This window comes from Nuphar pumila, chromosome 5 (genome assembly GCF_984573655.1).
Source record: "Nuphar pumila chromosome 5, dmNupPumi1.hap1.1, whole genome shotgun sequence".
NCBI lineage: Eukaryota > Viridiplantae > Streptophyta > Magnoliopsida > Nymphaeales > Nymphaeaceae > Nuphar > Nuphar pumila.
Window position 1 is genome coordinate 32,344,703 of NC_143253.1, and position 25,688 is coordinate 32,370,390.

A 25,688-nucleotide genomic window follows, 5' to 3' on the forward strand; every position below is an offset into this window, starting at 1 on the left:
TCGGTCTTCATACTGGTCGCAACATAACTCTCACATTGAGGTTCAGGCTCAATCTTTAGACCTACGAACCAAACAATCTGTATCAGACTCTTGGGTCGTTCCATTCTGTTAATCTGACATTCGGGTTGCCGATTTTGTCAAGACCTCTAGTCATTCGTGTTATCAAGCAGTTCTTTGAGTTATCAAAAGCTATCAAAATCAATCGCCAAGTATCTCTCTTGCGAGGGACCCTTTTTCCAGGGAGAGTTCGAGGGAGCTCGTTTCTTTTCGCATGTCTTTATTGTTCGTTCGTTGAACCCCTTTTTCTAGGGAGAGTTTGAAGGGACTCGTGATTCACGAACAGTTTGCAAAATAATCTTTGTTGTAACACAAGGAACCCTTTTCTAGGGAGAGTTTCGACGGAAGCTCGTCCTCCTTGTAGCCTTAAATGTCTTTTGTTAGGCCACCCCCGTCGTCGAGAACCCTTTTTCCAGGGAGAGTGTGATGGACTCGTTCCTCTATGATATCCTTTTAATCTCTGTTAGCGGCCCCCTTTCCATAAGAGAAGCCTAGAAATAGGGAGTTTTGACGAAAACTCTATTTCTCTTCGAAAGTTCGTTTTGCAAACACCTCCTCTTCAGGGAAGAGAGGAGTATCTTTTGTTACCCGTTCAGGTAAGGGTCAAGCCTGAGTCTCTCCTTTGGGGAATGGAGAGGAGAATCTAGCCATGGATGTGTCATATAGATCTCAAATGATTTCCTTCACCAAGGATTCCAAGAATATTTTGCCAATTTGCCATAAAAAAAAATAGTTGTTGATTCCAAAATCTTTATCGCATAAAATTGTACCTCAGAATACCTTCAGTATTACTTCCGAAGTGACAGAGCTTTTGCGAAAAAGGATTCAAAATTCAAAATCTTTCTATTGGCCAACCAAAAGGATGAAGAATAAATCCGCGATATGGCCAGCAAAGAAAATTCAATGTTGTTGCAAAGCCAGAAGTGATTGATATTGATCACAGTCAATGGCATATTTTTAAAGATCATTCTTGGAAAATAAGCAGTCGAAATATCCTGGGTGATACAGAAAAATCCACTCAATCTCCATGTCCCCTCAATCACCTAAGCTGCAATTAAATATCTGCAAAAGGGATCTCTCAACTGTCGTCAAGATGAAGGCGAATTAGACGAGTCGACCCCCGGGGCCAAAGAAGATTTGGATCATCTCCAAGATGACGGAGTTTATGACAGATCCTTCCAGGGAAAGTCCAGATCACCGTCGAGATGAAGGCGAGTGTGATGGACCTCTCGACAATCCCTAAAAGGTATTTAATTTCTGTTATCATCAAGAGATTCCTAACCAATGAGCCAATAACCGTCAATATAATCCCTGAGAGAAAAGAAGGATCGAAACATCTCTGAGATGAAGGAGTTTGTGACGTACCCTTCCAAAAAAATAAAGAGAGAAAAAGCTAGGACATCTCCAAAATGAAGGATGATGTAATTCCCAAAAAATCCAAGAGAGCTCCAATTTTGTCAAAAAAGAGTGCAGAAAGATCATCATGAGAAAAGAATCCCAGGATATCAGACTGCCGAATCTATCAAGAATCTTCTTTAATTTTGTGAAATTCTTTTATCAATATCCTTTCGCTAATAGCTCTCGCAATATCAAGAATACATTCTTTTCCGTCCATATCAATGAAATTGATAGCCTCCTTGAAGGAAAGTCAATTGCAAGTAATTTGAATTTGAATCTTGATTCTACGGAGTTAAGCCCAGTCGGAGGTAATACTTCAGGTAGAAAAGAGGGAATATTTTTCATATATATATGTGCTTATCATTCTTGAATTAACTACAATTTTTTATCTTATTGTCAATCTTTTTAAGTTATCCTGACATGAAGTGAGAACTTGATGTTTATTTTGATGTATCCAGGCGTTGTTGTTATCCCTTTTAGGATCGGATGATGGGAGTTGTCCAAGATCCTTCCCTTCTTGTTTTAATCTGAGTGTCTGGGCTCTCAGATTCGCACACTTCCCTGTGCTCCCCACTGTCCCACCATAGACAGTTCCCGTTCAGGTTAAGGGTTAAACCTGAATTTTCCGCAAAAGGTCATCTGTCTTAAAAGCCATTCAGTCTTAGCAATGAGACGTCCAAGATCAATCCCTTTTCAAGCTTTAGGGAACCCCCTTTCTTCCTTTTGCAAACCCCTCTCGGATTTATTGTGCAGAATTCGAAGGTCCCATCATGGTTTCTTCATTTGAGGATTCCGTATATCATCCCCTTTCAGGTTAAGGGTTAAGCCTGAGCCTCGTTTTTCCACGAGGTATCGTCCCCTTTCAGGTTAAGGGTTAAGCCTGAGCCTCGTTTTTCCACGAGGTATCGTCCCCTTTCAGGTTAAGGGTTAAGCCTGAGCCTCGTTCCATACGAGGTATTTTCTGTCCCATCCAGGTTAAGGGCAAAACCTGAATCTCACTTCTTTTCGAAGTAAAATTTTCTCCTTATTCTTCATTTCATATCTATCATCATCCTTTGAACTAATTCTTTCATACCCAGTCAGATTCATCTAACTGGGGCATTTTTATAGTCCAAATTTGGTATGTTTTCTTTGCCACTAAGCTCGGCTTTCAACCGGCTTAGCAACAAAGAGGGGCATCTGTAAACACACCAAATTTTTACCTTCATCCAGTGTTTGTCCATTTCATAAGTCATCACAGATCATTGCATGTCATTGCACGCATTCTGCATAGCATTGTATGACATTGCATCTCATTTTTGAGATCCAGCACTCCTATTTCAAAACATTCAATCCAGATTTGAATTTTAAAGCTTTATTTCAAAATCAATTTCAAAACCTGGGTTTTTATTCAATACTCTGTCATTTTTCAACCCCAGGACTTTGTATTTCGAAATATTTTCTCAGAAAACAATCTGGATTCCTTTCAAATTCAAACTTTAATCGATTTCAATTCACAGATGAGACCCATTTAGATGGTGTCGCTTCTGAATGCCTCTATTTATCAAATTTCTCAAATTTTTGAAAGTTTCAGTCCGATCAGGACTCTGTCTCAGAGTCCTAATCCAGTCAGAAGCCTGGTTTTTAAGTCTATTTTACTTCCATTCTCAATCTTTTTCGTTTGTTTTCAAAATTTAGGTCATTTCACAGAGTCCAGTTAGTTCAGGACTCTATTTTAGAGTTCGGTCGAGTTGGGAGTCTAACCCTGACTGTGTTTTCTGACTTATTTCATTATTTCTTGATAAAATCTTTTGAAAATTCTTTCATTTGGCTTTTAAAATCTAAAATCTCAGAGTCCTAAGAGTTCAGGACTCTAACCCGGAGTTCCAGTTCGCTTGAGACCCTATTTTCAAAGATCTTGAATTTCAAATACTGATTTTAACCCCTTTTCAAAGCCATTTTCAGTGTTTATTTCAAAAATGTTCAAAATTCGATGTGGGCCCACTCAGTTGGCACCATATCCAGAGAAATTCTAACTCAGTTAGGACCTTATGCCATTTCAAAAATCCTAATTTTAAGTTTACTTTTGAAAATCTTTTGAAAACTCCTTCAATTTTAAGTTTTAAAATCGCTTTTTGAAAAACTCAAGTAGGGCCCACTCGGGGTGGCGCCATATTCGAGTAAGTCAGGGCTAGACTAGGGTTAGTTGATGTCTTGGTTAGTGTTAGAGGTTTAGAAGAGTCAAAACCATTTTGAAAAACTCATTTTTGAAAGTTAGTTTTTAAAACTAGTGTTTTTAAAGGTTTTTAAAAGTGTTTTAAAAACCCAATGTGAGAGAATGCCAAGTGGCACCACATTTGGGGGATTCTTAGGTTTAGCTAGGGGTTAATTAGGAACTATTTAGGATAATTTAGACTAGGGGTAGTTAGGAAACTCCACCCCAAAATCGCCCCCCCTTTAGAGTCCAAAATTTTCAAAATTGTCAATTTTTAAACCTAATTTTTTTATTATAAATAGAGGCATAAGGGGGGTCGATTTTCCCATCTCTCTCCTATTAAATTCTTGGAGCTTCTCTCTCCTCTCCAGCCCTTCCTCCATTGCTGCAACTCCAAGGTATGAACTTCTTCACTTTTCTTATTTTATTTAATGCTTTTTAATGCTTTAAACCTAGATTTAGGCTTGGACACCCCTCCTTATGGAAGATCAACCATGGTTTCACCTCAAGAACCATCAAGAACCAGCAAGAACAATCCAATAAGGTGATCTAACCCTGTTTTGGATAATTTACAGAGATTTTAATCCATTAGAATTGATTTTAACATGATTCTTTGCATTATTAACCAATAAAATATATGATTTACCCTTTTTAATGGGTTAAATCTATGTTTTAATGGTGATATCAAATTCCAGCCATTGATTCCCTGTTTTTAATTTATTTTCATGGTTTATTCATGTTTGTTTTACGTTCTATAGCATAGAAATAAGTTTTATTTACTATTTTATGGTTTATTTTATTTATTTACATTAGTTAATGCATGGTTTTTCAAGTTTCTTAAATTTCTGTGTGTTCTAGGTTTAGAACAGTAAAGATGATGTTATTTTGGATTGAAGCACTCATTGTTTATTTCTGATTTTTTTATATGTGATGCATGCATGAGTTATTGAGTTACTGTAGAAAAATCAGAGGTTTTTGATTTCGGGAACCCTGTCAAAAAAATCAGACATCAAATCGGGTTTTTAAAGCTTTAAAATCGTGGTTAAAATCAAGAAGGTAACTTGCTGTGATGATATTTCTCTCATCTTATATCCGATTTTAGATATGTAAAGTGATATGGATTCACATTGAATAGATCTGTCTTCTTTGAAATTTTCGGATTTTTTGATCACTGTTTAGTATTTTTCCCCTTTTAGAGAATCTGTTTTTAATTTTAAAACTCGTTAGGGTTTACCAAAACTCTAATCAGACTTGTGTTAGTCATAAATCCCAAACCACAGATCCGATTTTAGATCTGTAAAAAGTGAGTATTGTTATTTTTCTATCTAATGTTCACCATTAAAATTTCAGAGATTTTTGTTTAGAATTGCTATTTATGTCTGTATTTTCAATCTGGAATAGCTGTTTTAATCCCTGTTAAGAGTGATATATTTTAGCTCAGATTGCCGGAAGGATTTCTCCCTAACCGGAGATGATTTTTCTGATCTGTAAATTGGGAAATCTCTGTTTTCTTTCTTATTTAGTCTCTGTAAAATTTCATAAATTTCTATGGAGATTTGTCCCCTGGTTCAGGTCTTGGACTAAGACTGGTTGGTGAATTAGGTCAAAAATAGCATATTTTTAGGGTTTAATGCAATTTTCGGATTAATTTAATGTCAAAAAATTATTTGTATAATTCCAATTCAATATTAGGGTTATAACAAGTGCAGGTACCAATTTTTATGGATTTTGGAATCCATTTGATGGCTGAATTAAGCAAATTGCAAAACCGGGTTCCTGAAAGATCCAAAAACACTACAAAAATCACAAAATTTGTGATATTATTGGATTTTCGTGCATAAGCATATGGTTTTAGGGTTTTATCATGTTCATAATCATAGTAGGATGCTTTAGGTTTAATTTTGTGCTCATTTGATTTCATTTAGTGCATAAAACCTAAATTTTTACCAAAATCTCTTTCTAAAAACCCTGATTTCAAGGCCATAGTCTTGCTATCAGGGGAAATTTGGTCATTTGACCTAAATTTCGAAATCCCTAACCCTAATTTCATATTTGTAATCATGTCATAGTATATTTGGTTTGAGTTTATTCCATTCAAATTTCAAAACTTGCATTTTATCAAAATATCTTTCTAAAAACCCTAATTTCAAGGCCATAGTCTTGTTATTAGGGGTATTTTGGTCATTTGGACCCCAATTTCGAAATTTCATATTTTATCTTCCTTATTTATTCAATTTTATTTCATACTTTATCATTTTGATTTAAGGGAATCATGGCAAAAAGGCTTATATCTAGCAAAATCCCATAATTTCCTGATATTGTTGGATAAATCTAGAAAAGCCAACATATTTTCATTAACCAAGTTTTCTAGTTTTGCAGGTACATTGAAGACTTTATTTTCCATGTATTTAAATTTCAATAGTAATGTAATTTGTAATTAAACTTTGGAATAAGAATTTACATTTCCTGCTTAGCTTAGGTTGCATTGCATATAGCTTATTTTTATAATTTTAATGTGTGATGGATGATGATTCATGCATATTTTTACAAATTCACCATGGTCTACACGAATGGCACATGCACTAGCTTCTATGAAGTTTATAAACTTGGTGGAATTTGTATTTATGGCCATAGTCAGAATACGAATGATACTCAGATTTATAATCTTCACATTAGCCACATTCAGCCTACACTCTTAGGCTAACTTCAAAATGCACTGCATTTCTCAAAAATACAAAAAGTATTTCTCAATTCCTTAAATCCATATCCATTCATTTCATGCATTTGCCAATTCCAATCTCAATTCAAAGAAGTTCATTTTTTTTAAAATCCCCTAAGTCTTATAGCAAAATCGATTTCCCCAAAGGCATTGAATTTCAAAGAATATTTCAGGTATTTCTCAAGTTCATAAACTCAATTTTCCAAGTTATGCAGTCAATTTCAAAGTTTGAAGTTAGAAAAATCAAAGTTTTTCTAAGTCTTATTCAAAAGAATATGGATTTGCCAATGATATTTCAAATATTTCCCAAGTTCCAAATTCAAATTTTCTGAGTTAGAATTTCAATTTCAAAGTTCGAATTCAGAGAAACCAAGTCTCTCAGAATCGATTTTCACCAAATGTCAAGGATTCCTCAAAATCGATTTTTATTTCTCTCAGAAGTATATTTCAAATCCCAATTCACGATTTTCCATGTGATACCTATTCTAAATATTTCAATCATTCAAAGCAAACATCATGGTTTCAAAATGTGCATTTTCTGAAAATTCATAGCACATGCCTGATTCTATGTGCATTTAGAAATTAGAATATGATTTAGACAAGTTGAATAGAGTAGAGCATAAGATTGATCCTTGGTTCAATTACCCCTGTTAAAGGTGGCAGGAACGGTTGAATCTCGTACCGACAGGCGAGTCCCATTCTACGGAATTTTCCCGCATTTTAAAACGGAGGCGAGTTATTTTCAAAAATCTTTTTCAAAGGTCAGTTTGATTTGCAAAAGTAAAATTTTGCGATGATAACAGATACCTCATTGTCAACTATCCTACGATACATCCATTCACGGTTTGCAGTCATTTTGTCCTATGATGTTACAAATATTATCCTAACCAGTTAAAAGAGAATCATAAAAATGCTATGATGAAGAAAATATCTAATTTATCATGCATTCATGGTGGATGTAATGATTTGATATATATTACACACACACACACACACATATATATATATATATAATGTCATTCAATCATAAGAACTATGATGCATGCAGTGCTAACTTAATATTTTCATGTGTAAAACCATTCATTTGAAACATATTTGAAGCATTGATAACTTATCATTCATTTTCATGTGCAAACCCTTTCATAACACGATACATTTATTTGAAGCATGTTTTCATGATACAATTTCACATGTAAGGCATAATCAAATTGAAAATAATTTCATGAAAGCATGAATATAGTCACATCAAATATTGCAATACATTCAAATCATTCATATCTAAACAATGTCAAACATGTACCTGCAACAAACACACTTCAATATCCCGCTAACTACTACCATGACTAGCATGAAATTCGAGCTCCAAAAATAAGAACACTTCTATTTTCATAAATTAAGATCATGCTCAATATAATCTCCGAACTCCATCAAAACAATTCTAGATATCCACAACTAAGTGAGTGTGTGAATAAAAAATTGTTGCATCCAAGAAATTAAATAACCTGTGATGCGCTTGCATCTCTTACTCACCACATATTTACCCAATTTGCATTGCTTTTGCCTGTGCATTTTTTTCTTATTTCTTTTTACATTGTATTTTTAACCGCATGCGATGCTTAACACTAAGCATCACGCAATTAACTCAGCTACGTACCTACAACGCACAAATATACAAAACAATACAATACAAAACAATCTACTGGCGAGAGAGAGACCGTAACACAGGGTGGGAGCTCGGGCCCTCCATGACGAAAAAAGAACAAGGAGGGGGCTGAACCCCTCCCTCGCATCCCGTAAGACAGGGAGGGGGCTCGACCCCTCCTTGGTGAAAAAAGAACAGGGAGGGGGTCAAGCCCCTCCCTCGCATCTCGTAAGACAGAGAGATAGGGAGGGGGCTTGGCCCTCCTTGACAAAAATAGAACAGGGAGGGGGCCGAGCCTCTCCCTCGCATCCCGTAAGACAGAGAGACAAGGAGAGGACTCAACCCCTTCCTCGCGAAAAAAGAACAGGGAGGGGGCCGAGTCCCTCTCTTGCAACCCGTAAGACCGAGAGACAGGAAGGGGGTTCAACCCCTCCTTGGCAAAAAAAAAAATGGAGGAAAAGAAAGGGGCTCGCCGGTCAGTGAAAAAAGAAAGAGAGAGGGGAGTCAGACGTTACCTGAAAGGAGCTGGCGTTGGTGTCGGCAGATGAGAGAGATCAGAGTTGAGAGAGGGAGACAGGGTGAGGTCGAAAGGGGGTTGTCGGACGGAGCTCGCCGGTCAAAAAATGACGAGAGCGAAAGAGAGGGGAGCAGAGGTGAGAGCAGAACTGAGTCGAAGGAGGAGGTCGATGGGCAACGAGCGATGGGTAATGGGCGATGAGCGGTGAGCGACGAATAAAACAAAAAGGGAAAGAAAGGGGCTCGCATTAGGGTTTTACGGAAGAAATTAGCAACAGATTAGTGAATTTTTTTTTTTGTCGTGAATCCGTCGCCACGTAGCGACAATAAATTTCTGTCGTTGATTCATCGCTAAGTTGCGATAGAGTTTGAGACATAATTTTTTTGTCATGAATCTGTCGCTAAATAGCGATGAATTCATCGTATAATTTTTTTGTCGCTAATTTCGTAAATAATTCAAATGTTAGTGACAAGTACTTTTTTCTAGCTAATTCGTCACAAATTTATGACAAAAAAAATTCATCATAAATTTTCATCGCTAATTAAAGTTTTTATTGTAGTGTCAGCCGTTGATATTACTTTAGCCAAATTTTTTATGCTAAAACTTTTTATGCGGAGGGTAAAAACGAAGTATTAACTACGTTACAAAGCCGTGTTAAAAAGACCGTAGTTAATATTCTCAGCAAACTTGTAACTGCTACTTTTTTTTAACTTTTAGCTACATCTTCAAGTAGTATTTAATATGTGGGTTCCAAATATTTCGACGAGCAGAGAAGTGCCACCATTGCCTTGTCATCGGCGAAACAAAATAAAGAAAGTGGAATGAGCACCGAAGGGGCCTCATGTTGGTCGATGGTGCTCTAAGTCTCTGTTATTGATGCCAATAAGAAAAGGAAGAAAGGGTCTGCGACTGTGAAGGATGATGATGCCATGTTCCTTCCACTCACCGTTGAATCATCCACATTAGATAAAGGTAAGCATCGACCCAAAGAAACCCTCCTCAGATCTAATCTTTAAAGTTTCGCCCGTGTCTAGGGTTGGTTAGGGCTTTTGGAGCGTGACTGTGATTTTTTATTTTTATTTTTTTTACCCTCCCCTATTGTTATGCTATTGTAAAGGTTTTCACCATATCTTTGCGACTTGGGGCAAATTGGTCACAGGAAAAATCCTTTAGAAAGATTGATCAGACGTGTTTTCCCTTTTCTGTTTCTAGAAATTCACTATGAGTTGTTGTATAGTTGCATGATCGACGACATTTTCTTGTTGTTTTGTGTTTTTTTGGGATTTTGTACTGATGTTGACTTTTTCTCTCTTTTTTTTGTGTTACTTTCCTTTTTTGTTTTAAAAAATTCACCATTAGTTGTTGTAATTGCATGATCACCAACATTTTCTTCTTGTTTTATTTTATTTTTGAGGCATTTTGTACTGATCTTAATGTTTCCTCTCTTTTTTTGTGTTAGTTTGGTAGAATCAACCTCGAGAGTTTGATCTAGGGGGTCTAGGAGGTGAAAAGATCAGGTTGAGTTGCATTTTTTGTTTCGTATTTTTATATACGTTCACATCTCCTTCTCTCGTGCCCCTCTATATGAAGTTTTAGTTACTTTTGTTGTATATGAAAAAATGATACGCACCAATTTCTTTTTCTTTTCCTTAGTTGTTTGCTTTTCTTCTGTGTTCTATGTGAACACTTAATTAGTTTCGTTATAAATGAAAAATATGGAACATTCTAATGGTTTTTTTTTTTACTTGTTTGCTTGTCTTCTATATTACTTGAATTGCATCTTATATAATTTTTTCTTTTCTTAGAACATGCATTCCTTATGTTGAGATAAAATTCCTCTGTGATCTATTTGTTTATGTCAAATTCAAAGAGCCGAGTTGCATGAGGTTCTGAAAGTAGATGGTGGGATGGAAAATTATTAGGCGGTAGTTTTTTCTATAGACCATGGCTGTCCTCATTTGGCTACATGATTAGATCTGTCCTTTGCCATTCTTGAACCACTGACCAAAAGGGTCTTTGTCCTGCATGAATGCAACAAAAAAATGGTGTGCACAGCACTCTATATTGATAGTTGCATACACCAAGATTCCTCCTTTTTAAACTATTTTTACAGGTCTGCTCTTTTTTTTTCTGCTTTTCTTTTTCCTTTTAGGCGTCTTGTTTCCCTTCTTTAGGCCTCTTGTTCCCCTTCTGATTTCAATATTCCCTAAATGGGCATCTTGTTCCCTCTTTTGTATTCATGGATGTCCATATCCATATTTTATGTAGTTGACATATGAGTGCTTTTTCTCTCATATTTAAACCATCCATACCATGTATGATGTGTATCCATTCTGTTCGCAGGTTTCATTTTTCCTTGATCACTCCTGTGTTTGTGGAGCACTGGAAGAGTTTTACCCAGTCCAAAGTGTAAGCTTTATTTATTTTAACTGTGAAGCCGCTTATATCCAATTCTTTCTATTACATTATGCTTAAACATGCATTAGGACATGTTCAATTTTTTTCCCTGCTTCCCTAGATTAGGTACAAGTTTAGTGGAAATTAAATGCAAACAAATGACTTCTCTTACACCATGATTTATTTTGTAATATTGTTCATGTTGGTGGCACTGAGGTAGATATGATGCTCCTTGCTGTTAGGGCTGCAACTTTTTCCCCAAGATTGATGTATTTGCTCAAATTTTTGGTGAGTTGTTCAGTGGTGCTTAGGAACCTTTAGTTATGTTCTGCATTTTTCTTAATTGCTGTTTTTTGCCAAAAATGGGTGGTTTTGCTTCAAGGCATGTGTACAGGAACCTGACTTTTAAATGGCCATCATGAATCCTCAAATTAGAGCGCTTAGATTTTACCTGGTTTTTTAATATGTTAAGCATGTATACCAGTTCCACTATGTTAACTACATTTCCAGGTTTTATGAATAATCATGCAACCTCCTCTAAGAATGGAACATGTTGAGCTTTGTGTTAGAGTTAATTACTGTATTGTAGTAAAGGTTCTGTTTGCACTCTTTTCTGAGCCTTTCTCACTCCTGTTTCAGGAGAATTACTACTGAGCTTGCATTGTCCTTGAAAGGCACATCTTTTATGTCTCACATTCTCAAAGTAAGTTGTCCTATCTTGCTTCCACTCACTAATGACTTTTTCTCACTACTATGTATGATAGCATTTTTTTGTTACATGTCATATATACATTTAACCAGGTGTCTTCGATTATCTTGCATGGCAGATATCACTAATGCAATGTTGTAGATGTAGATGCTAATGATTAATGATATTTGTTACTTTATAAGAAATGATAAAAGAATTCTTGGCAGTTGGAAAAGAGCTGCCAATTGTTTGTATTTGATGTCTGGTACCTGTTAAAATGTACCTCATATATATATATACACACGTGTATATATATATATATATATATATATATATATATATATATATGTGTGTGTGTGTGTGTGTGTGTGTGTGTGTGTATAAATATATATATTACATCAATACCCGATAGGGGTATTTTTGTAATTTTACATAGTTGTTTTAGAAAACAACTATTTTGTTTAAATGTAAATTTCTTTATTTATTTTTTTTGTTTTTATTTTTGTATTTTTTAGAACCAAAGAGGGGCTCCAACCATAGAGTCGTTGGAGCCCCCAACGGTCACAAATGTGACCGTTGGGGGCTCCCAACGACTCCATGGGAGCCCCCTTTTGGCTCTTCTTTTGAGGCCCTTTGGCCCTCCTTTTTCCTCCTCTCCCTCTTGTATAAATAGGGGTGAACCCCTTGTGTATTATTATTCTTGAGAGCTTTCTCTTTTCTCAATAAGAGGCTTTTTATATTGTTGTCTTCTTAAAGGCTTGTGCTTGTATTGTCCCTTTGTGGACTTGTGATATTGTCTCTTTTATTCATTGTTGTAAGTGCTTGTATGCACTCTTTATATTTTTGCAATATCTCATTACATGGTATCAGAGCCACTCGATTCTTGAAGGAAAGGTGTGGTTCGTGTATCTCATATTTAGTGAATATCTTCTCACTTCTTGGCAACATCATGGAGGCAAAGATTGACCTATTTTTCAAGCTCAATGGAAAGAATTATATGATGTGGGCATCGGCAATGGAAAATAATCTCAAAGGAAAGAAGCTTTGGGGTTTTGTCATGGGTACCATTCCAGAACCTAAGCTTATGCTCACAAAGGACGAAGAAGGTCAAGAAAAGGCTCTTGAAGGAGATGCTCGCCTCAAGGCCATTGAAAATCATAAAAAAAGAAGTGGAAGATTGGGAAAGCAATCACGCAAAAATCCTTGCGTGGTTTATGAACAATGTGGAGCTTAAGGTATGTGCTAATATAGCTAAATTTCGTAGAGCCAATGAGGCTTGGTCCTTTATGAAGGGTATGTATACCCAAAAGGATCTTGCGAGAGCATACTGTAATGAAATATGCGGAAACGAAATGTATGTCCTACAATGGACATTCACACATAGAAATCAAAGAACAAGTCCAAAAGAGGACATACACAAAAGCCAATAATGGCTAGAAAGCATAAAATCTTATAAATGCACTAAAGGGCTTGAAGAAGCCACTCATTACAAAGGGGGAGACCCCACTTATTTATAGGCAAGAGAGGAGTGAGAGAGGGTTTAGAGAAAAGAGAGAAAAGGCACCATTGGGAGACCCAACAAGGTGTCGTTGGGCTCCCAACGGTCACAATTGTGACCGTTGGGGGCCCAACGACTCCTTGTTGGGGCCCCCAATGAAGGTGCATTTAATGCACAAAAAAGAAAACGAAAAAATAAGGAAAAAGGAGAAAAAGGAAAAAGAAAAGAAAAAGTAAAAAAAGGAAAAAGACTATACTGCCCCTATTGGGCGATTTTACAGAAATACCCTTATCGGGTATGGGTGAATATATTTATATATATATATATTTATATATATATATAAATATATTGATTACATGTATATTTTAACACCCCCCCTCAAGCTTTACGGGGATACAACCGAAAGCTTGTTGAGAAGAAACATGAAACGAGGAGTAGCAAGAGCTTTAGTGAAGAAGTCCGCCAACTGGTACTCGGATGTGACGTAGGGCAGTGCTATGGTTCATTTTAAGTATTCATCTCGAACATAGTGGCAGTCCATCTCTATGTGTTTAGTCCGCTCATGGAAGGTGTGATTGCTTGCAATGTAAATGGCGCTTTTGTTATCACAACACATCTTCGAAGGAGTGGAGATGATTACGCCCATATCATTGAGGAGACTTCTAAGCCATACAAGCTCCATGGTTGTAGTGGCCATTGCACGATATTCCGCTTCAGTTGAGGATAATGACACCTTTTGCTGCTTCTTGCATCTCCAAGAGATCATTGAGTCACCTAGGAAAACACAAAAACCTGTAGTTGAGACTCTATCATTAGGGTTTCCTCCCCAATCAGCATCAGTATAAGCAATTAAATCAAGAGATGATGAAGAGGAAAGGAAAACTCCCTTAGTTATGGTGTTTTTAATGTATCTGACTATTCTTAAGACTGCACTCATGTGCACAGATGTAGGTGCATGTTGAAACTGACTGACTGAGTGAACTGCATGAGCTATGTCTGGCCGAGAGATGGATAAGTAGGTCAGGGCCCCAACAAGTTGCCGGTAGGGAGTAGGATTCTCGAGAAGTGTTCCATCTTCCAACCTTAACTTTGCATTGATGACCTCAGGGGTGTCTGCCTTCTTATCATCGGAAATTCCAGATTTGGAACAAATGTCAGCCGCAAGTTTTATCTGAGAGAGAATATACCCTCGGGGAGAGTAGGCAACTTCAATACCTAAAAAATATCTTAAGAAACCAAGGTCAGACATATCAAAATTTTCTTTTAAAACTTTTTTAATATCATGGATTCCTTGTTCATCACTTCCAGTGATGATCATATCATCAACATATAGTAGTAGAATCACTACTGAAGATCCTGCACTTTTCACAAACAACGCAATGTCAGTATAACATGAACGAAAATTCAAACTAGTCATTACACTGCTAAATCTGTCATGCCAAGCTTTTGGAGCTTGTTTTAACCCATATAGTGCCTTTTTTAGTTTAAGAATTTTGTTTTCACCAATAGATACTCTCGGTGGAGGATCCATATAGACCTCTTCACTTAATTCGCCATTAAGAAATGCGTTCTTAACATCCAATTGATAGATAGGCCATTTTTTAACGGATGCAACTGCAATAAGAGTCCTAACACTAGTCATTCTAGCTACGGGAGCGAAGGTTTCTTCATAATCTATTCCGTACTCTTGAGCATACCCTTTGGCTACCAACCTAGCTTTATAACGTTCTAATGACCCATCACTTTTAGTTTTAATTTTGAAGACCCATCTACATCCAATAGACTTCTTTCCAATGGGTAATGAAGTTATTTCCCAAGTTTTAGCCTTTTCAAGGGCACTAAGTTCTAGTTTCATGGCTTCAACCCATTGAGGAATGTTTTTGGCTTCATTATAGTGTGATGGTTCATGATAAGAGTGTAATGCAATTAGGCATGCCCTATATTTAGGTGTTAGGGACTCATAGGAAACAAACCTATTGGGTGGATTGGAGATCCGGCTAGATCTCCTTAAAGAGGTTTCTTCTATGTTGGAACTTTGAGAATATTTTTCTAACGCACTAATGGGAGTTTCTTGACCACGCCTAGCATAGGTTTGAATTGACCTATTTTCAACATCATTACTTCCATTTTCAACATTACTAAGAGGAGTATCCTCTAAATCATTAGAAACATCCTCAACGTGGGGAGTCACATCTTCTTGAGAGAGAAGATCAAATAAGAAAGCATATTCGCTTTCATCAATATCTTTATTTTTCTCAAAACCGTTCTCATTTTCTAAAAAGGTAACATCTTTGGATACATATAGTTTGTTGCTTTTGGGATCGAAGCACCTAAAACCCTTTTGATTTTCTCCGTATCCTAAGAACACACATTCGATAGCTTTGGGAGATAACTTATCTCTTTTATGTGTAAGGACAAAACACTTACACCCAAAAATTCTTAATCTATTAAAATCGGGTGTTCTTTCAAAAAGTTTTTCATATAGAGATATATTTTGTAGAGATGAGGATATCATCCTATTTATCAAATAAGTAGAGGTTAAGGCGGCTTCGGCCCAATAGCATTTTGGAATTTCCTTGGAAATGAGAAGAGTCCTAGAGGTTTCCAAAATATGTCTATGCTTTCTTTCGGCTAGACCGTTTTGTTGGGGAGTCCTAGGACATGACCTTTGATGACAAATTCCATTGGTTTCCAAATATTCTTGAAATTCATTTGATAGATATTCTCCACCGGAATCGGATCGAAGAATGGAGATATTAGTTGAAAATTGATTTTTGACAATCATATGAAATTTTTTAAAAAAGTTAAAGACTTCGGATTTTAGATTGAGAAAATATATCCACACATATCGAGTGAAATCATCAATGAAAGTAACATAATATGAGTATCCTCCTTTTGATATGACCGGAGAAGGACCCCAAACATCCGAATGAACTAGTTCAAAGGGTCTTTTTGACACAAATGTTCTCTTTGGAAAGGGGGTGGATTTCATTTTTCCAAAAATACAACTCTTACAAACAAAATGTTTCTCATTACAAAATTTCTTTCCAAAAGGAAAGGAGTACATTTTTGAGAAGCTTGGATGTCCAAGTCTTTGATGCCAAGTTTCTATATTTTTATCTTGGACATGATTACAAAATGAGTTAGTAGGAAGTTTCAAATTGGTCATGTAGTAGAGATCTCCCCTCCTATGGCCTTGCCCAATCCGCTTCCTGGACTGGAGATCCTGTATAGAGCAATCTTGGGTTGAGAAGGAGATTTCACATCCATGATCACATATTTGAGAGACAGATAAAAGATTTAAATTAAGTTGAGGTATTACTCTTACATTTGGCACAAAAAAATCTTTTGAAAAATCTAAGGTTCCAAAACTTTTAACTTGTAAAGAGGTACCATCGGCGGTGGAAACATAAGAATTTTTGGAGTTGCTACATACATTGGATAGTCCATTTTCAATAGGGGTCATATGAAAAGATGCTCCAGAGTCAAGAATCCAAGAAGGCGTACCTGGAGGAGAAGAAGAGGCAATGGCGGCTCCCGAAGTTGATGGTGACTTGAGTAGGATTTGAAGTGCTTCGGATAGTTGAGCAAGGGAGAAGGACTCTTTCCCTTTCATTGGCTCCTCCTTCTTTTGCGGGATTTCTTCAATAGTAGCAACTTTACCTTTTGAAGGTTCATTTATCTTTGGACAATTAGGTCTTATATGACCCGGTTCTTGGCAATGATGGCAAATGGCTTTCCTATAATTGCCATTATAGTTATTTTGCCTCCCAAAGTGTGGAGGCTTGTAGGTTTTCATATGATTGCCGAGTTTAGTCACGACAAGAACTTCATCTCCTCCTTTAATCATACCAAGACGGGTTTCCTCTTGGCATATTTCGGCTATTGCATCTTCCAAAGGAAGTGGTTTGGATCTATGAAGGAGGGAGGACCTCACTTGTTCATATTCGGGCCTAAGCCCATGTAAAAATTGGAAAAAGTGTTCTTTCTCCATTTGTTCTCTTCGCATCTCCACATCTTCACTTGATACCCATTTAGGTTCAAGAAGAGATAACTCATCCCACAAACGGCCAAGAGTGCTATAGTAATCTCTTACACTCATTTCACCTTGCTTAATGGTACGAATTTTCTCTTGGATAAAGAATTGACGAGCAAGGTCTTTTTGAGTATACATACCTTTCATAAAGAACCATGCTTCATTTGCTAGGCGGAATTTAGCAATGTTGGCGCAAATCTTTAGCTCCACGTTGTTCATGAACCATGCAAGAATTTTTGCATGCTTACTTTCCCAATCTTCAACTTTGGATTGGTGATCTTCAATAGCCTTCATGCGAGCATTTCCTTCTAGGGCTTTTTCTTGATCACCATCTATTTTCGTAAGTTGAAGTTGAGGTTCCCTAATGGTGCCCATAACGTATCCCCAAAGCTTTTTACCTTTGAGGTTGTTCTCCATGGCGGCGGCCCACATCATGTAGTTAGTACCATTGAGCTTGAAGGAGAGATCAATCTTTTGTTCTCCTTCTATTATATAATCAACAATGGAGGACAAGCAAAGAGAGATAGAACAAGACAACTAGCAATATGAATCAAGAGCACAACCAAGGCTCTGATACCATGTAATGAAATATGCGGAAACGAAATGTATGTCCTACAGTGGACATTCACACATAGAAATCAAAGAACAAGTCCAAAAGAGGACATACACAAAAGCCAATAATGGCTAGAAAGCATAAAATCTTATAAATGCACTAAAGGGCTTGAAGAAGCCACTCATTACAAAGGGGGAGACCCCACTTATTTATAGGCAAGAGAGGAGTGAGAGAGGGTTTAGAGAAAAGAGAGAAAAGGCACCATTGGGAGACCCAACAAGGTGTCGTTGGGCTCCCAACGGTCACAATTGTGACCGTTGGGGGCCCAACGACTCCTTGTTGGGGCCCCCAATGAAGGTGCATTTAATGCACAAAAAAGAAAACGAAAAAATAAGGAAAAAGGAGAAAAAGGAAAAAGAAAAGAAAAAGTAAAAAAAGGAAAAAGACTATACTGCCCCTATTGGGCGATTTTACAGAAATACCCTTATCGGGTATGGGTGAATATATTTATATATATATATATATTTATATATATATATATATAAATATATTGATTACATGTATATTTTAACACATACTTCTTGCAAGAAAAGATTAGAACCACCAAGCAAGGTGATTCTAGCATTCAAGACTATTATAGTGCCCTAAACCCACTATGGGATGAATTGGCTCTTTTGGAGCCAAAATGGGTTTCTATGGAAGATATTGATTTAAGGCAAAAACAAATGGAACAAGAGCGATTGTTTCAATTCCTTTTTGGGCTACGTCCCGAATTTGAGCAAGTGAGATCCTCACTTCTCAATAGATCTATTTTTCCTCCTATTGAGGATGCTATTGCCAAAATCACTCAAGAGGAGACAAGGCTTGGCATGAGTAAGCATGTTGATGAAGTTCTTGCCGTTTCAAAACCAGGTAACAATGTTAGAACCTATAAACCTCCTCATTTTGGGAAACAAGGAAACTACAATGGAGGAAGAAAAATGATTGTTTGTCATTATTGCAATGAGCCCGGTCACATTAAACCTGCTTGTTCAAAGCTTATTGGAACCTTCAAGCCTAAGGTGGCCTCTCTTGAAGAAACCACCACCAAAGAAGATGAAGGCAAGAATAATGACATCAAAGAAACTCTTGGACAAATATCCATGGCTCTCCAACAAATACTAAAAGTTTCTTCCTCCACATCGGGTGCGGCTATTGCCTCAACATCATCACCCGGTACGTATTCTTGGATCCTTGACTCCGGAGTTTCTTTTCATATGACCCTCATGAAAATGCACTTATTGATGTTTGCACCAATTCAAAGGACTCTTGTGTCTCTACAGCCGATGGAACATTTTTAAAAATTTCAAGTATTGGCTCTTTTAAAGATTCTCAAATTTTTTGTGTTCCAAAAGTAAGAGTTGTTCCCAAACTAAATTTAAACCTATTTTCGGTTTCTCAAATTGCCGACCATGGATGTGAAATATCTTTCTCATCTAATGGTTGCTTTGTGCAGGATCTTCGGTCCGGGAAGCGGATTGGGCAAGACCATAGAAAGGGAGACCTCTATTATATGGACCATCTTGATCTCCCTACAAATTATTTTTGTTCTTATGTCCAAGAAAAAAACATGGAAACTTGGCATAAAAGGACTTGGTCATCGAAGTTATTCCAAAATGTATCTCTTTCTTTTTGAAAACAAATTTTGTAAGGAAAAAGAAATTAATTGCAAAGATTGCATTTTTGGAAAAATGAAGTCTATTCCATTTCCAACTAGAATTTTTCTTTCATCAAGACCTTTTGAATTGGTGCATTCAGATGTTTGGGGGCCTTCTCCGGTTATGTCTAAAGGGGGTTATTCATATTATGTTACGTTTATTGATGACTTTACTCGGTATGTTTGGATTTATTTTCTTAGTCATAAATCAGAAGTATTTACTTTCTTTAATGATTTTCATAAAAAGGTTCAAAATCAATTTCAAAATAACATATCTATTTTAAGATCCGATTCCGGTGGCGAATACTTATCTCACGAATTCCAAAACTATTTAACCCAAAATGACATTTGCCATCAAAAGTCATGTCCTAGGACTCCCCAACAAAATGGCCTAACAGAAAGGAAACATATGCACATTATAGAAACCGCTAGAACATTACTTGTTTCTAGGAATATTCCAAAGAAGTTTTGGGCCGAAGCCGTTCTAACCTCAACCTATCTAATTAATAGAATGCCCTCTTCTAAGTTAAAAAATGCTTCTCCCTATGAAAAACTCTTTAAATTTTCACTCGATTTCAATCGTCTTCGTATTTTTGGTTGCAAATGTTTTGTTCTATTACATAAAAGAGATAAATTATCTCCAAAAGCAATTGAATGTGTTTTTCTAGGATATGGTGAAAATAAAAAAGGGTATAGATGTTATGATTTTAAAAATGATAAACTATATATTTCAAAAGATGTAACATTTCTAGAAGAAGAGAACGGTTTTGATAAAATAGAAGAAACAAATGAAATTGATTATATATTCTTATATGATCTTATTGATGACATACAAGAAGATTTTCTTGAAAACATAGACGATATACGTGAGGTATCCCATCTTGACATAACACCCTCAAATGATAGTGATTCAAATATAAATGTTCATGATAGTAATACCAATATAAATGTTTACTCAAGAAGTCAAGAAAAACCTATTAGTGCCCTCGAAAAATACTGTCAAATTTCTGAATCCACTAAGGAACCACAAGTTAGACATTCTTCTAGAATTTCAATACCCCAAATAGGTTTGTATCCTATGATTCCTTAACCCCCAACTATCAGACGTGTTTAATAACCCTACATTCTTATTTTGAACCGGCTCACTATAATCAAGCTAAATCTATACCACATTGGGTTGAAGCAATGCAAGTTGAACTAAATGCTTTAAAAAAGGCCAATACTTGGGAAATAGTTAATCTACCCTCACACAAAAAACCTATTGGTTGTCGCTGGGTCTTCAAAGTTAAAACTAAGAGCGATGGCTCTTTAAAACGATATAAAGTTAGATTAGTCGCTCAGGGATACTCCCAAGAATATGACATTGATTATGAAGAAACATTCGCTCCCGTAGCTAGAATGACCAGTGTCAGGACCTTAATAGCTGTCGCATCAACCAAAAAATGACCTATTTATCAACTTGACGTAAAAAATGTTTTTTTAAATAGAAGTTTAAGTGAAGAAGTTTACATGGATCCGCCACCCGGAATTAATATTAAGCAAGGTCAAACACTTCGGCTTTTAAAGGCATTATATGGTCTTAAACAAGCTCCTAAGGCTTGGTATGATCGTTTCAGTGATATCATGATAAAGTTAGGATTTCATTCTTGTTATACTGACACTGCTCTTTTTGTTAAAAATGCAGGTACGAGTATCGTAATATTGTTACTTTATGTTGATGACATGATTATCACTGGGAATGATCAAAATAGTATTATTGATGTTAAAAATATGTTAAAAAATAATTTTGATATGTCTGATTTAGGTTTTCTTAGATATTTTCTTGGAATTGAAGTTGCATATTTTTCTCGAGGATATATTTTGTCACAGATGAAGCTTGCTGCAGATATCTGTTCTAAGTCTGGGATTTCTGATGACAATAAAGTAGAGACTCCCGAGGTTATTAATGCCAAATTACGGTTGGAGGATGGGGTTTTTCTGGAAGATCCCACGCCTTACAGACAACTCATTGGGTTTCTTACCTATTTAACTATCACCAGACCAGATATCTCCCATGCGGTTCACTCTGTTAGCCAATTTCAGCATGCTCCTACCACTGTGCATATGAGTGCCGTTCTCCGAATCATCCGCTACATTCGGAATACCATCAATAAATGGTTTTTTCTATCCTCCTCTTCTTCCTTAAATCTTCTTGCTTATACTGAAGCCGATTGGGGAGGTAATCCCAATGATCGAGTCTCAACTACTGGTTTTTGTGTCTTTTTAGGGGACTCTTTGATTGCCTGGCGATGCAAGAAGCAGCAGAAAGTTTCACTATCATCCACTGAAGCTGAGTATCGGGCTATGGCAACCACAACAATGAAACTTGTATGGCTTCGCAGTCTGCTTAAAGACATGGGGGTTGATATTATCGAAGCCTCAAAATTATGTTGTGACAACAAGAGTGCCATCTACATTGCGAGCAATCATACCTTCCATGAGCGTACAAAGCATATCGAAATGGACTGTCATTATGTTCGTGACGAATTCTTACGAAGAACTATTGCTATACCATATGTCACTTTAGAATATCAGTTGGCGGACTTCTTCACTAAAGCTCTTCTGACTCCCTGCTTCATGTTTCTTCTTGGCAAACTTTCCGTCTTTTCCCCTTAAAGTTTGAGGGGGGGGGGGTGTTAAAATGTACCTCATATATATATATATGTATATATAAATATATATTACATCAATACCCGATAGGGGTATTTTTGTAATTTTACATAGTTGTTTTAGAAAACAACTATTTTGTTTAAATGTAAATTTCTTTATTTATTTTTTGTTTTTATTTTTGTATTTTTTAGAACCAAAGAGGGGCTCCAACCATAGAGTCGTTGGAGCCCCCAACGGTCACAAATGTGACCGTTGGGGGCTCCCAACGACTCCATGGGAGCCCCCTTTTGGCTCTTCTTTTGAGGCCCTTTGGCCCTCCTTTTTCCTCCTCTCCCTCTTGTATAAATAGGGGTGAACTCCTTGTGTATTATTATTCTTGAGAGCTTTCTCTCTTCTCAATAAGAGGCTTTTTATATTGTTGCCTTCTTAAAGGCTTGTGCTTGTATTGTCCCTTTGTGGACTTGTGATATTGTCTCTTTTATTCATTGTTGTAAGTGCTTGTATGCACTCTTTATATTTCCGCAATATCTCATTACAGTACCTAGCTGACCTGGATCTGGGTTATTGCATTGGAGGATGGAAATGAAGACCATAATGAAAACGGGATGTCAGTTCAAAACAGAAACAATACGAAACCATTAGAGTAACTTGCTTTGGATACAAGTTATATATGGGAAAATATTTGCTACACTCTAGAGTTTTAAGTTGTGCTCCTATATATATATATATATATATATATATATATATATATATATATATATATCTATTTCATGAAACTTGGTGAAGGAAATCTTGGTCAGACACAAAAAGTGATTCGACTTGAGGCTTGTACAAGTACCAAGCCTAGTTGCTGCAATATTGATTGCTTTTCTGAATTGGTGATTTCTTTGATTGTATCCTTTTTTTTTCTCTCTCCATCTCATGCAGATGCTTCATGTATTGGGGTTGTTTATAGGATGTACTGGCCATGGTTGCCAGTTGAGGAAGCGGGAGCGGGAAGCGATACAGGAAGCGGGAGAGGGAAGCGAGGCACTTTCAAAATTTTAGGAAGCGGGGAAGCGTGGGACCACTTAGGATCGATTCGGGAAGTGTCTCGGAAGCGACCTAGGAAGCGTCTCGGAAGCGAGGGGGAAGCGGAAAAAATAAAAATAAAAAATAAAAAATAAAAAAATAAAAAAATTGAAAAAAACAGGGGAAGCGTGATGGGAAGCACGCTTCCCATTAAAGGGAAGCGCGTCCCCCATTAAAGGGAAACGCGTCCCTCATTAAAGGGAAGCACGCTTCCCAAAAAAGGGGGACGCTTCCCCCCACGCTTCGGAAGCGCGACGTTTCGCGCTTCCGAAGCGCGCTTTGGGGAAGCGCGCTTCCCCTTTTAGCTAGGCGCTTCCGGTAACCCTGGTACTGGCTACTTCATCACATTCACACCTTTAAGAAGACCACAGTATATAACTAGTCCTCTATTCTTTCCTGTATCCAAATCAGAGTTACCGGAAGCTTCTTAGATAGGTGGGAAGCTCGCTTCCCAGAAACTCGCTTCGGAAGCACGATACTCCACGCTTCCGAAACTTGATGAGAACATCGATTCCCCCACACTTCTCCTATGCTTTCCACATGCTTCATCTATTCTTCTTATATGTTCTCCTACTCAACTTTTCATGTTTTTTTATATGTTTTCTCTCACTCTTCTCACTAACTTTCGTGTGTTTTCTCTAAATTGGTAGTCATCATTTTTAGATTTTGTTAAAATTTTAATTATTACACTAAAAAAATCATGAAATTTAATATTGGTCACTTTATTTTAGTTTTTATTTGTGTTTCATTTTGATTCTCATTCAATTCGTATATTTCTTTTTAATATTCCTCGCTTCCCGCTTCCTATACATTTTAAAATACATTGCTTCTCGCTTCCGCTTCCGCTTCCCGTATCGTTTCCCGCTTTCGCTTCCTAGTCTGGCAACCTTGTTCCAAATTACTTTCAAGGACAAGATGTTGTTGATGCCTTTAAGTACTTTGGCCGTGTCTGACCGGTGAGTCCTCCCCTCTCTCTCTAATCCTCATTCTCCTAGAATGTTTGCTGTGGAATTAGAGTTTTGAGGTTGCTTATGTGGGCGTGCTCTCATTTTAGTTGGTCCTGGTTTTTGAGTGGTCGTGTCTGCTGTCTTGATGTTCTGTGTGTGTCTAGACTAGGATTTTATTTGTAGGAACTAGAAGCATGATGCTGGTATGTGATTCTGGCGTCTTTATTTGTTATTCTTATTATTCTTCTTCCGCGTCATTTTTGGTGGTGGAGGTTGCCATATTTATTTAGGTAGTTTTGCATGTCTTTCTTGTATTTTGTTCACAGAGTAAACATGAGGTCAAGCGATTCAGGTTTAAGTGTTATGACCATTATGATTGTGCTTCTCTTGGTACTGCTTTTCCATGAAAATTAATATAAAATTCCATGATCATGTATTAGTTTAGGTCTGTTGTCAGCCTTATGCACATAAAGAGTTGAACATTAACTTCCTATGTTCCTTAATCATCTTTTGAGTTGTACAATGGATCCTGCAAATTGTGCATGTCTTGTTTTGAACTCTGTATTTGTTTTCTTTATGCACATAATAGGACAATGTGTTGTGTTGTGTGCATTTCAGTTAACTACTTTCAAAAGTTAACAATGATAATGTGTTTGTCACTCTTGATTTTTATTGTAACTGTTGTTTTGTTCTTTAGGACCACTATGAGTGAGGAGGGAGAAGATTATGCCCCTTATGCACAAAAGAGATGGACTTCACATACCAGCAGCTGAAGCCATATAAATGTGGTTATGAGGTCTGAATTTCATTATTGATTCAGGCACCTTTGTATGCTTTAAACTTGTGCAGATATTAAAACAATTATCTTGTGTAGTTGTGTGGATTTAGATTTAGAACTCAGACTGTATCTACGATTTGAGATAGCATGATGATTTTGGCATGTGGTGTTTTGATTTATTGCTCAAGTGTTATTCCCCTTTCCACTTTCTTAGCTTGTATTTCGGTTTGTTTCCTCATTTAAGTGTTTTTTGATTTCCAATTGACCACCTTTTCTTATTGTCATCTCCTAATTAATAAATCGTTTATTTGGAACTTGTTTTAATCCTTGTAATTGTTCTTTTATCCTTTCATGATTGAGTCCCCTTTGGCATTTCTTCATGAAGAATGTTTTGGTGTATGCTTAATTCAGTTCTTTCTCTCTCTTTTTTTAATTCTTTTAACAAACAGATATGTGTCTGGTGTTGGAACCATATCATGGATACGACAGAAAAGGATGAAACAGAAGGGAGATGTCCTACTTGTCGAACATCTTATGACAAAGAGAAAATTATTGCAGCAACTGCCAGTTGTGAAAGGCATGCTTCTTTGTAGCTCTTACTTTTCATAAAATTGCTTAACCCGTGGGGTGGGAATGAAAATGAATTTTTGTGACTCACGGCTATAGTCATGAATTTTCATTTAGTTTGTGACAGCGTCTAAGTTTTAATCTTCTTTTCTGTTCAACTAGGTTGGCAGAAATGAATTTTGAGAGGAGACAGAAATTGCAGAAGTCAAAGTCTAAAGCATCAGAAGGACATAAGCATCTCTGCAATGTCTGGGGAGAAACCTGGTGTATGTTGTTGGAAT

At 36.7% G+C, this 25,688-nt stretch overlaps 1 long non-coding RNA gene across 1 annotated transcript; it reads left to right on the forward strand.

The window, feature by feature from the left end:
• The first annotated feature begins 10,870 nt into the window (after positions 1-10,870).
• On the forward strand, positions 10,871-24,977 carry LOC149837307 (uncharacterized). The gene is made up of 3 exons (XR_016432095.1): positions 10,871-10,936; positions 11,564-11,627; positions 24,760-24,977. It is a non-coding gene; the product is annotated as an uncharacterized LOC149837307 (long non-coding RNA).
• The last annotated feature ends 711 nt before the right edge of the window (positions 24,978-25,688 follow it).